The following is a 12,490-nucleotide window of genomic DNA, read 5'->3' as shown; positions in this document are numbered from 1 at the left end:
TGTGCTGTGTACATGTATGTGTGTGTCTGTGTGACTATTTGAGGTGTATATAATGAGGTTGTGTTGTCCAGCATGTGTGCGGTGTACATCATATATGAAGTGTATGTAATCAGTCCAGCCCTGGACCTGATCCTGCAGTCCAGCGAGCCCCGTCCCGTCCACACGGAGAGCGTGGAGTCTGATGAGGAGAGCGAGACAATTATTGAAATTTCTTTTTTTTTATAAATTTAACAGATATGCCACGCTGCATTGTTAACAATTGTGGTAGTCATACCAAGAAGAATTCGTCTGAAGGAATAATATTGCATGGGTTTCCATACTCCATGGAAAGAATAAAACTGTGGCTGCAGCAGACAGGACAATTTACTAACATTGACACAGTTGCCAAAAGAATCCGCATTGGGAAAATGCACAACAAATTCAGAATGTGTTCAAAACACTTTGAAGAAGATTGTTATATTTCTGTATCGGAAAAAAAGATTCGTTGCCTAATGGATTCTGCAGTGACCACTATTTTTCAAAATAATTGCGCACTTCAACCGCCATGTAAAGTACGTAGAGTGTATGAAGAACACAACTACTTTTCTGTAAAAAAAAACATGGTAACTACTTCTATAACATCTACATCTGGTCATATGGACACATCTGGTGAACTAAAAAGAAAAAAACAACCTACATCTAGACATCTTTAAAATTGGGCATGCAGGACATGCGTATGCGTTGTTTTGACACTCCCGCCAACTGCATGGGAACGCAACAAGTTGCATTCCCGTGCTGTCGGCGTGAGCGTCAAAACGACGCATCCGCATGTCCTGCATGCCCAATGTTAATGATAGGTACGCAGGAAGCTTGTAGAAGTAGGCGGGGCTTAACGGAGGAAGTACGCAGCCCTCCAGAGCCCCCGAACGCTAATGTGAACCCAGCCTATGTGCCTATAACACCCACATAGTAATCCAAACGTTTCAGATGAAATAAAATGACAGTATTTTTGTATTAAACACACTTTATTTGCCAAAAAACATTTGTTTGAAAGTTGGGTTGCACCTTATATTCGAGTTGTGCTGTACCTGGCTGTGCTTTCTGGGTGTGAAGGCAGTGTGCAATTCTCTAGAGGCAGCCATAGGCGATCGTGTGTGTATATTCACTGCATCCCTCGCATTGTCATTGGCGTGTGAAGCATTGAGTATCACGGCAGTGGATCCGCATGCCTTTTTTGTGCGTTTTTCTCCCCTTTTTTTTTTTTTTGTGGATCTTTCGCTTTTTTTTTCTTGAGGTTCCCAATGCAATAATATAGTTGGAAATCCGCAAAATTAACCCCTTCACTCTGCAGCCCTTTTTCGTTTTTGTTTTTCGCTCCCCTCCTTCCCAGAGCCATAACTTTTTTTTTTTTTAAATATTTTTTTTTACATTTGCCATGCTTCAATAGCCTCCATGGGAGGCTAGAAGCTGGCACAACTCGACCAGCTCTGCTACATAGCAGCGTTCATCAGATCGCTGCTACGTAGCTGAAGTGCAGGCTTGCTATGAGCGCCGACCACAGGGTGTTGCTCACAGCAGGCATGCATCAGTAACTATAGAGGTCTCAAGGACCTCTATGGTTACTGTCCTGACGCATTGCCGACCTCCGATCATGTGACGGGGGTGGACGATGCGCTCATTTCTGGCCGGAAGTGGTAGTTAAATGCCGATGTCAAATGCCGCTGTCAAATGCTAACAGGTTAATAGTGGCGGGTGAATTGCGATTTCACCCGCCGCTATTGCGCGCACATGTCAGCTGTTCAAAACAGCCGACATGTTGTGACTTTGATGTGGGCTCACCGCCGGAGCCCACATCAAAGGGGGAGACACGGCATGCGCAGAACATGTTGCGTTTTTTACTGCAATGCGTTTTTTTCCCAGAAATAACGCAACATATGCACAAAAATTGCGGAATGCATTATAAATGATGGGATGCATATGTATGCACTTTAAAATTGTTTTTATCGCATTTTTATAGAGAACAAACGCTAAAAAAATGCGTAAAATCCTGAACGTGTGCACACAGCCTCAATGTGTATATCCCCATCACACTCCATATGTGTCTCACTCATCATACTTCATGCCTTTTTCTCTCCCATCAGTCACTCTTAGGGTATGTTTCCACATTCAGGAAACGCTGCGTTTTTGACGCAGCGTCCAGATGTTACAGCATAGTGGAGGGGATTTCATGAAATCCTGTCTCCACTGTGCAGGAAAAAAATTGTGCGTTTTTCAGCCTGAAGCAATCCTGAACGTGGACACATACCCTTAGCCATACAATGTATCTTTCCCCTCCCTCCATAATGCCTGGCTATTCACTGCAGACCTGGAGCTCCTTCTAATCTTCTTGAGGGATGAGTCAGACAGCTCCTAATGCTGCTCCATGCACACCAGATGTCTTCACTCTTCCTCGGGTCCAGATGCTGCTGAGTCCACTGTGTTCTGCTCCTCTGTAAGCAAGCTTTGCTTCTAATGCAGTAACTGCTGGTGATAGCAGATCACAGGTCAGTCACACACAAAATGGCGCTGCCCTGTGATGCTGCTCTGCATTCTGTCCCAGGAATATTAGACCACCCAAAAGGGGAGGGAAATGCTGATGTCAGCAGTTACTGCCCAGATTTTCCAGCTAACAGTAAAGCTGGTGAGTCTTACTGTAGCTGCTTGAGGTCTAAAACGGAAAATGCTCCCCCTAGTGGTAAATATGTATATTTCTAAAAAAAAATATAATATTTTTCATATAGAAATGTTTGCAAACAGTGCAAACATTGCATTAATACATTTTAATTACTATTATAAGCTTAATTTCACAAAAAAAAAAAAAACAAGAAAACTGGTGGCACCTTCCCTTTAAGGATGTTTGGACATTGGATGGGAGTAAAAAAGAGTTTGAGGTCACATGGTCGGCTAGAGGGTGTTCGTCCAGGATCGAACATTTTTTTATATCTGATGCTTTTAAATGCTCTTCTTTTAAAACAAGTAGTAATCCCTTTTCTGATCATAAGTTTATTATATGCACTTTAATTTTGAATCCTTCTTATAGTAAGAAATCTTCCCATTGGAAGTTGAATACTTCCTTATTGCATGGTGAGGGTTTTAAAGAAGTTTTTAGGTTATTTTATGAAAAACTTAAAAGTTGTAAGGATGGTTTTAAGTGTATTTTGGAATGGTGGGATTTTATGAAGAGCAGGATTAAATCTTTCTTTATTAAGTTGGGTAAAAAAGAAGCTGAGAAAAAACGACTTTTTTATAATTCTTTAAATGCTAACTTACATTGTTTTTATATTTTTAAGAATAATGGTGTTGAAATGGAGAATTGTATTAGGGAAACTAAAGAGAAAATTACTAAGGCTCTTAAAGAAAAAGGAAGAGAGATCATATTTAATTCTAGAGTAAGAGTGCTAGAGGAGGATGAGAAGTGTTCAAAATTTTTCTTTAAAAAAATTTGTGAAAAGAAAGATTTTATTGAAGTTTTGGAGGGCGAGATGAGTCCGGAAGGGAAAGCATCGAAGGCCAAGAGTTTTTATGATGAGTTATTTTCCCGGAAAATAGTTGACGCTTCATTTAAAAATCATTTTTTAGAATGCCTTGATAAATGTTTTAGGAAAGATGATGTAGACGTTTTAATGAAGTGTTTTACAAAGGAGGAGGTTTTTAATTCAATTAATACAATGCAGAATCAAAAAACGCCAGGGGTAGACGGACTCCCAGTTGAATTCTATAAGGCTGTATGGGATATTATTGGAGAAGATTTTTATGAGGTTTTTTTAAAGATAGAGTCTTCCTTTAGTACTCCTAAGTCGTGGGAGGAGGGTCTTATTGTTTTATTACACAAGAAAGGGGATAAGGAGCAACTAAAAAATTGGCGACCCATTACATTGTTAAATACAGATTATAAAATTTATGCTAAATTGCTAGCCAACAGATTAAAAAGGGTGATTGGATCGGTGATTGAGACTGATCAATCATGTGCAGTGCCAAATCGTAAGATCAGCAATTCTTTAATTCTTTTAAGAGACATTATATGGGATGTGGCCGATAGGAAACAAAGGTTGGCACTGGTTTCTTTAGATTTTGAGAAGGCATATGATAGGGTTGCTCATGAGTTTTTATTTGCTGTATTGGAAAAAATGGGATGCCCTGGTATTTTTATTGATCGTATTAAATGTTTATATAAATTAAGTTTTAGCCGGATTTCAATTAATGGGGTTTTATCAGGAAATATTAGCATTGACTGTGGGGTAAAGCAGGGGTGCCCTCTGTCTCCAATTCTTTTTATTGTTGCAATAGAGCCCCTTTTATCTGCTTTTAGGAAAGATAAAGTGATTAATGGTTTTTTTATTCCTGGCAGTAATAAAGATCAAGTAAAAGTGATAGCCTACATGGATGACGTGACGGTGTTGGTGCAAGATCTCAGAAGTTTTAACAGAGTTGTAAGGACGGTGGAATGGTTCGGTGGGGCATCTGGTTTTAAAATAAATTTTGAGAAATCAGGTGTTTTAACTATGGGTAATTTTGTTTTAGATGCTAACTGTAATCTTATGAGATTGTCTGAAATTAAGATTTTAGGGGTGTTCTTTACGGAGTCTTGTGGGAATGTGAAAAATTGGGAGTCATTACTTGAAAGGGTGAGAAAGAAGATCAGTTTTTGGAATTTGAGAAGTTTGACACTGGAGGGGAGGACTCTGATAATAAAACAGGTTTTACTCCCAATAATTTTATATGTATCAACTATTTTTATACCGCCAGTTAATGTTATGAGAAAAATTATTAAATTATGTTTTAATTTTTTATGGAATTCAAAAATGGAGAGGTTGAAAAGGGATGAGCTTTATAAGTCAAAAAGGAAGGGAGGGAAAAATTTCCCGAATATTAGGGAATTTATACATGCTAAATACCTCTCTAATTGTGTAAGCACTTTATTAGGTCCCGATTCTAGACTTAAATTTTTTTCAATTTATAATCTGGGTTTCTTCATAAGAAATTATAAGTGGCTTAACATGCATCGAAATAGACCGTATAGGTTTTTACCATCCGAAAACTATGTGGTTTTAGAAAGCATTTTAAGGGAGTATGTTTTGAAAAAGGTGGATGTGAATATTTTAAGGAATCATAAGAAGATTTTAAAAATACTGGAGGGGAGAGTGATTGCAAGCCCAGTGGAGCGGTTTTCTTCTAGTATCGTTGATAGGATTTGGTCGAATGTGAATGCCAGTTACTTGTCTAATGAGCATAAAGACTTGCTATGGTGCAGTATAAAAGATTGTTTGCCGACCAGAGAGTTTCAGCACAGGAGGGGACTGGTAAGTTTTGAGAAATGTCCCAGAAGGAAATGTGCTGATCCAGAAACTCCCTTACACATTTTTTGGAATTGTAGTTTTGCACAATCTGTATGGCATAAAATGTGTAATTTAATTAAGGTTTTAAGTAATATGAATTTTCTGGATTTTAATATTATCTTTTACGGGATGGGGATAAAAGAAAACGTTTTTAAGGTAGTGTGGATAATTTTAACGTGTGTAAAAATGGCACTTTGGAAAGCTCGGAATATTATACTTTTTAAACATGAGGTGCTGTCTGTGGATCAATGTGTTAAATTATGTTTAAGTTATATGTATTTATATTTCTGGAGAGATAAAGTGCTATTAGGAGAAAGTAAAGCTAATGTGATATGGAAACCAAAAGATTGGAATACGCTTACCTTATGATGTTTTTTGAAATCTTGTAACCCCCTGTGAAAAGGTTAGATATTTATCGTAAAGTATATGACAATAATAATAGAAATTAATATATAATAAGAAAACTTAAAAATCAAAAGAGGATAAATATCAGATGTACACGATGATGGATTTATGAGTTTTCATTCTTGGAAGACTTTTGTAATCTGAGTGTAAAGAAAAGAAAAAAAAAAAAAAAAAATCTGTTCTTATCAGTTTAATATCTGATACGTCCCCTATTTGGGGACCATATATTAAATGGATTTTTGGAACAGGGAGATGGAAGAAGAGCTTGCTCTGTCCACTCCACGCATTGACCCGTTATTGCAGTATCTCCGGGACCAGTGCACTCCTTCTCTGATCCAGTTTCTAAAAACAGATTGAATTGAAATCAGCGTGAGTTGTCTTTTAACCCTTTATGTGAATTGATTTCAGGGTCAAAGAAGCACTTTTCTCAGGCCAAGTGTAGCATTTTGTTTGATTTCTCCTGGCCAATTGCAACATTTTCTGCGCCTTGCCTGGCCTTGCTTTCACCTATGTCTGTCAAACATTGCATTGCATTCAATATGCAATCAATCAATCAATCAATCAATCAATTTGTCTTTACTGGTTGCTGCAACAGGTGTGTTAAGATTTAGGCCTTTCTTACAGTGTTGCAAATATACTGTGTCGGCTACCAAACTAGGCCCCTGTTGTCTGTCAGCACTTGCTATTTAAATTGAAGTATCCAATGAGTAGTTCTGCCATACATACTGCATTTCTGACCGCAGGAATTCTTTTTTGAAACATTGTCTCCCTCTTGTGGACCACCGGCTTTTCAATGCGTTGTATTATATGCATTTTTAAAAGAAAAAAATAAGTAAAAATGGTGCCTGTGCTGATCTTGAATAGGCTTGTCTTGTCCATCTACACCTGTGTGTGTGAGCATTCTAATGCTTTTCACCAACCAGGTGCGCTGCCCGCAGTAGATAGAATCTTAGCACGGAACATTCATGTGCTGTCACAATGGGGCTGGCTGGAGGGTGTGGTCAAAGTAGGCGGAGTTATGCAGATTCAAAACGCGTCGTGCACAGCTTGAACAAACACTCACACACAGACAGACAGACAGACAGACACACACTCTCCGTCTCTCACACACAGACACACATACACAGCAGAACTGTCATTGACAGCAGAACTGTCATTGAGAAGGCCTCCAGAGTTTCTGAAAATGTCCTCCCTGCGGCGGCAATCTTTTGCTCTGTCTCCACAATGGGTATTGGTGGTAGGCCTTGGTGCGGCCCACGGGGCACAGCGGCTTCAGTATCGCTTCTCGGCCTTTTGGCTAAGATCAAGTGTAGTATGCCTTGGTTTTAGTCACTATATGGCTTAAGAAAGGAGTGGAGGAAAGAGAAGGCGATCTTAAAGAAGATGGGAGTGGTAGTCCGCTTCGCAGGGACCGGAGACGCCCGGGTCCGTAATGGATTTCGCATTGATGTCGCGCAGGAGAAGAGGATGCATTTCTCGCTGGGATACCTGGTAAATATGATCCTGTATGATACGCTGAAGGTGAAGAAGGAGGACATTGTCTGCCTACAGGAGTTCAGGAAGGATGGACGGTATGTACTTATTTTCTCATCTGCTGGAGCCTGCCAGAATTTATACAGAGCACTGAGAGACCATACTGAGAATGCCCTACTCACAGGACTGACTTTTACTGTCCTTTATTCTAGAGGGGACATACCCCTAGTAGTATTCATGCACAATCCCTTTGTGCCCCTGGAGGAAATAGTGAAATTCCTTAAAAGACACTGCTCCTATGTCCAGTACGCCCACAGAGTCATCAGCATGGAGTCTGGGCTCTGGACTGGAAAGCACAAATTCTTTGTCCGTTTTGGTGTGGACCCTCAGGGCCCTGGGGGGATCCATTATCCCCCTCTAAACTTCTCTATTGGGAGGGATAGTGGGTACTTGTTTTTCCCTGAAGCCCCCTTCTACTGCAGGAGATGCAATGAGTATGGACACATTGTGGATAACTGCCCCACTGCAATGCTCTGCAGAAAGTGCAACTTACCTGGACATTTTGCTAAAAACTGCACCAACCCCATAGTGTGTAATGGCTGTGGGGAGGCAGGACATATGTATAGGGATTGTAGGGCAAACAGTGCTGCTGGAGCCAGGCTGTATGCCCAGGTAGCGTCTGCCAGCCCTACAGTCTCTGGTGGCAATGCTCTGCAGGAAAGTCGACCTCATGGCAAAGCAGGAGCCATTTCTTCTGAGGAGAAAATCTCCCCTGCAGCTGCAGGTAATCATCTTACCTCAGGTAATCAGCTCCCCTCAGGTAATCAGCAGCCAGCTGTGTGTGACTCACCCAGAGCTCCGGACACAGACAGGCAGCCTGAGGAGAGAGCAGGGGGCGTGGCTACAGAGGCTGAGGAATCTGTGACTGCACAGGAGGTGTCACGGGGGGCGGAGCTAGAAACAGAGCTCAGCTCACAGCTCCCAGGACATCTCTCTGCCTGCGGGGAGGGAGACATGGAGGTGAAAACAGCACCTCAGGTCTCCTGGGACACAGTGCAGACAGAGGAGGAGGAGGATGGCAGTGACAGTGAGTGTGAAGTGAAGGAGCAGGGGGACTTCACAGCAGCAGGGAGGTCCGCAGATGAGGACACTGGCCAAGCTGTGAAGAAGCCCCGTCTGTCATACCATTATGCAGAGGAGAGCAGTGCAAGTCCCATCAGTGACAGGGAGTACCCTGCCATCAGCTTCTCCCCTGACATGGCTTTTTTAGAGGGGGTTCCTTCTCCCAGCGTTTACCTGTCCGCCTGCCTGCCTCCAGAAGGAGAAGGCTGACACAGAAGTGGAGTGTCTGTAAAAACCTTTATCAAAAAGTGCTGACATGGCTGCCAAAGCTGCACTTAATGTCGTATCCCTGAATGTGAGACAGATTAAATCTAAAGGACGCAGGGCTACTGTGCTGAAGTATCTGAGAAATCTGGGAGCGGACATTTACTGCCTGCAGGAGTGCGGATTATCGGAAGTTCCGAATGACCAGGACTGGCCTCATGGACAGCACATATGGTCTGGGTCACATGTAAATAAAAATGATGGTGTGGGGATCCTGCTGGGAAACAAGCAGTACTGTATGGACAGTTATACAGTGGTGGAGGTGGGGCGGTGTGTTATAGCGGTTATTAAGTATAGGGGGCTGCGGTTTAGAGTGGTGAATGTATATAGTCCTACCGGTAAGGAAGAGCGTCTTGCTCTGCTAGAGAAATTAGCTTTATTTTTACCAGGAAAGATTCCTACAATTTTTGTTGGTGACTTTAACTGTGTCACAGATGATAGCGGTGATGTAACCGGGAAAAAATTATCTCATTTAATTTCTGATTTTTCTTTTTTAGATGCCGCAATGGTAAGTTCAGACAATCCACCACCTACATATAGGGCAGACAGAGGGGGGATTGAGTCAAGGATTGACAGGATGTTTTTTTCCAAAAATCTGGAGTGTTTTAATTTTGATCAAGGTTCTGTCCCTTTTTCAGACCACGAGTACTTGAGGGTAGGGTTGAGCGAAACGGGTCGATCATTTTCAAAAGTCGCCGACTTTTGGCTAAGTCGGCGTCTCATGAAACCCGATCCGACCCCTGTGCTTGTCGGCCATGCGGTACGCGACTTTCGCGCCAAAGTCGCGTTTCAATGACGCGAAAAGCGCCATTTCTCAGCCAATGAAGGTGAACGCAGAGTGTGGGCAGCGTGATGACATAGATCCTGGTCCCCACCATCTTAGAGAAGGGCATTGCAGTGATTGGCTTGCTGTCTGCGGCGTCACAGGGGCTATAAAGGGGCGTTCCCGCCGACCGCCATCTTACTGCTGCTGATCTGAGCTTAGGGACAGGTTGCTGCCGCTTCATCAGAAGCAGGGAGAGCGTTAGGCAGGGTCCACTAACCACCAAACCGCTTGTGCTGCAGCGATTTCCACTGTCCAACACCACCTTCGGTGTGCAGGGACTGTGGAAGCTATTTTTTTTTTTTTTTCCCCTCAGCGCTGTAGCTCATTGGGCTGCCCTAGAAGGCTCCGTGATAGCTGTATTGCTGTGTGTACGCCACTGTGGAAACCAACTGCTTTTTTCAAAGCACATATCCTCTTGTTCCTTCCTTTCTGCACAGCTATCTTTTCTGTTTTTCCACACTTTTTATTTAATTTGTGCATCAGTCCACTCCTATTGCTGCCTGCCATACCTGGCTTACATTACTGCAGGGAGATAGTAATTGTAGGACAGTTTTTTTTTTTTTTTTGTTTTTTTTTTTTGTGGGAGATTAAGATTGGCATTTCTGCTACAGTGCCATCCCTGTGTGTGCCATCTCTCACTGAGTGGGCCATAGAAAGCCTATTTATTTTTTCCGTGATTTGTGTTCTAAAATCTACCTCAACACAAAAACAGTACATCAATCAGTGGGAGAAAAATATTGGCCTCAGTCAGGGCTTGTGTGCCACTGCTGTGTGTGCTATCTCTCATTCAGTGGGCTATAGCAAGCCTATTTTTTTTTTTTTTTTTTAATATTATTTGGTTTCTAATTCTCCCTGAAAAAAAAAAAAAAAACCTAAAAAAACAGTGGGAGAATAATATTGCCCTTTCAGCTTGTGTGCCAGTCTTGACTCCTGGGTGTGCCACCTCTCTCCCTCTCATTCAGTGGGCCATAGAAAGCCTATTTATTTTTTTTTTTAAATATTATTGGGTTTCTAAAGTCTCCCTGAAAAAACAAAAAATACATAAAAAAACAGTGGGAGAGTAATATTGCCCTTTCAGCTTGTGTGCCAGTCTTGACTCCTGGGTGTGCCACCTCTCTCCCTTTCATTCAGTGGGCCATAGAAAGCCTATTTATTTTTTCCGTGATTTGTGTTCTAAAATCTACCTCAACACAAAAACACTACATCAATCAGTGGGAGAAAAATATTGGCCTCAGTCAGGGCTTGTGTGCCACTGCTGTGTGTGCTATCTCTCATTCAGTGGGCTATAGCAAGCCTATTTTTTTTTTTTTTTTTTTTTTTAATATTATTTGGTTTCTAAAGTCTCCCTGAAAAAAAAAAAAAAACATAAAAAAACAGTGGGAGAGTAATATTGCCCTTTCAGCTTGTGTGCCAGTCTTGACTCCTGGGTGTGCCACCTCTCTCCCTTTCATTCAGTGGGCCATAGAAAGCCTATTTATTTTTTCCGTGATTTGTGTTCTAAAATCTACCTCAACACAAAAACACTACATCAATCAGTGGGAGAAAAATATTGGCCTCAGTCAGGGCTTGTGTGCCACTGCTGTGTGTGCTATCTCTCATTCAGTGGGCTATAGCAAGCCTATTTTTTTTTTTTTTTTTTTTTTTAATATTATTTGGTTTCTAAAGTCTCCCTGAAAAAAAAAAAAAAACATAAAAAAACAGTGGGAGAGTAATATTGCCCTTTCAGCTTGTGTGCCAGTCTTGACTCCTGGGTGTGCCACCTCTCTCCCTTTCATTCAGTGGGCCATAGAAAGCCTATTTATTTTTTGGTTTTTTTAATATTATTTGGTTTCTAAAGTCTCCCTGAAAATAAAAAAAAAAAATACATAAAAAAACAGTGGGAGAGTAATATTGCCATTTCAGCTTGTGTGCCAGTCTTGACTCCTGGGTGTGCCACCTCTCTCCCTCTCATTCAGTGGGCCATAGAAAGCCTTGTTTTTTTGTTTTTTTTTTAATATTATTTGGTTTCTAAAGTCTCCCTGAAAATAAAAAAAAAAAACATAAAAAAACAGTGGGAGAGTAATATTGCCATTTCAGCTTGTGTGCCAGTCTTGACTCCTGGGTGTGCCACCTCTCTCTCTAATTGTGGGCCATAGAAAGCCTATTTATTTTTTGGTTTTTTTAATATTATTTGGTTTCTAAAGTCTCCCTGAAAATAAAAAAAAAAAATACATAAAAAAACAGTGGGAGAGTAATATTGCCCTTTCAGCTTGTGTGCCAGTCTTGACTCCTGGGTGTGCCACCTCTCTCCCTTTCATTCAGTGGGCCATAGAAAGCCTATTTATTTTTTGGTTTTTTTAATATTATTTGGTTTCTAAAGTCTCCCTGAAAATAAAAAAAAAAAATACATAAAAAAACAGTGGGAGAGTAATATTGCCATTTCAGCTTGTGTGCCAGTCTTGACTCCTGGGTGTGCCACCTCTCTCCCTCTCATTCAGTGGGCCATAGAAAGCCTTGTTTTTTTGTTTTTTTTTTAATATTATTTGGTTTCTAAAGTCTCCCTGAAAATAAAAAAAAAAAACATAAAAAAACAGTGGGAGAGTAATATTGCCATTTCAGCTTGTGTGCCAGTCTTGACTCCTGGGTGTGCCACCTCTCTCTCTAATTGTGGGCCATAGAAAGCCTATTTATTTTTTGGTTTTTTTAATATTATTTGGTTTCTAAAGTCTCCCTGAAAATAAAAAAAAAAAATACATAAAAAAACAGTGGGAGAGTAATATTGCCCTTTCAGCTTGTGTGCCAGTCTTGACTCCTGGGTGTGCCACCTCTCTCCCTTTCATTCAGTGGGCCATAGAAAGCCTATTTATTTTTTGGTTTTTTTAATATTATTTGGTTTCTAAAGTCTCCCTGAAAATAAAAAAAAAAAATACATAAAAAAACAGTGGGAGAGTAATATTGCCATTTCAGCTTGTGTGCCAGTCTTGACTCCTGGGTGTGCCACCTCTCTCCCTCTCATTCAGTGGGCCATAGAAAGCCTTGTTTTTTTGTTTTTTTTTAATATTATTTG

The 12,490-nt window shown here is 41.0% G+C and overlaps 1 long non-coding RNA gene and 1 pseudogene across 1 annotated transcript in view; one reads left to right on the top strand and one right to left on the bottom strand.

The window, feature by feature from the left end:
* The window catches only part of LOC143769239 (uncharacterized), a 281,786-nt gene extending 270,806 nt beyond the window's left edge, over window positions 1-10,980 (bottom strand). Inside the window, exon 1 of the long non-coding RNA XR_013214294.1 lies at window positions 10,810-10,980. This is a non-coding gene — a long non-coding RNA (uncharacterized LOC143769239). The remainder of the gene's footprint in view (window positions 1-10,809) is intronic.
* Window positions 5,886-6,087, top strand: LOC143771327 (U2 spliceosomal RNA; annotated as a pseudogene).
* Window positions 10,981-12,490: the final 1,510 nt, after the last annotated feature.

This window comes from Ranitomeya variabilis, chromosome 4, assembly GCF_051348905.1.
Source record: "Ranitomeya variabilis isolate aRanVar5 chromosome 4, aRanVar5.hap1, whole genome shotgun sequence".
NCBI lineage: Eukaryota > Metazoa > Chordata > Amphibia > Anura > Dendrobatidae > Ranitomeya > Ranitomeya variabilis.
The sequence above is the reverse complement of the archived record's forward strand: the minus strand, read 5'-3'. Positions and strand labels throughout refer to the sequence as shown.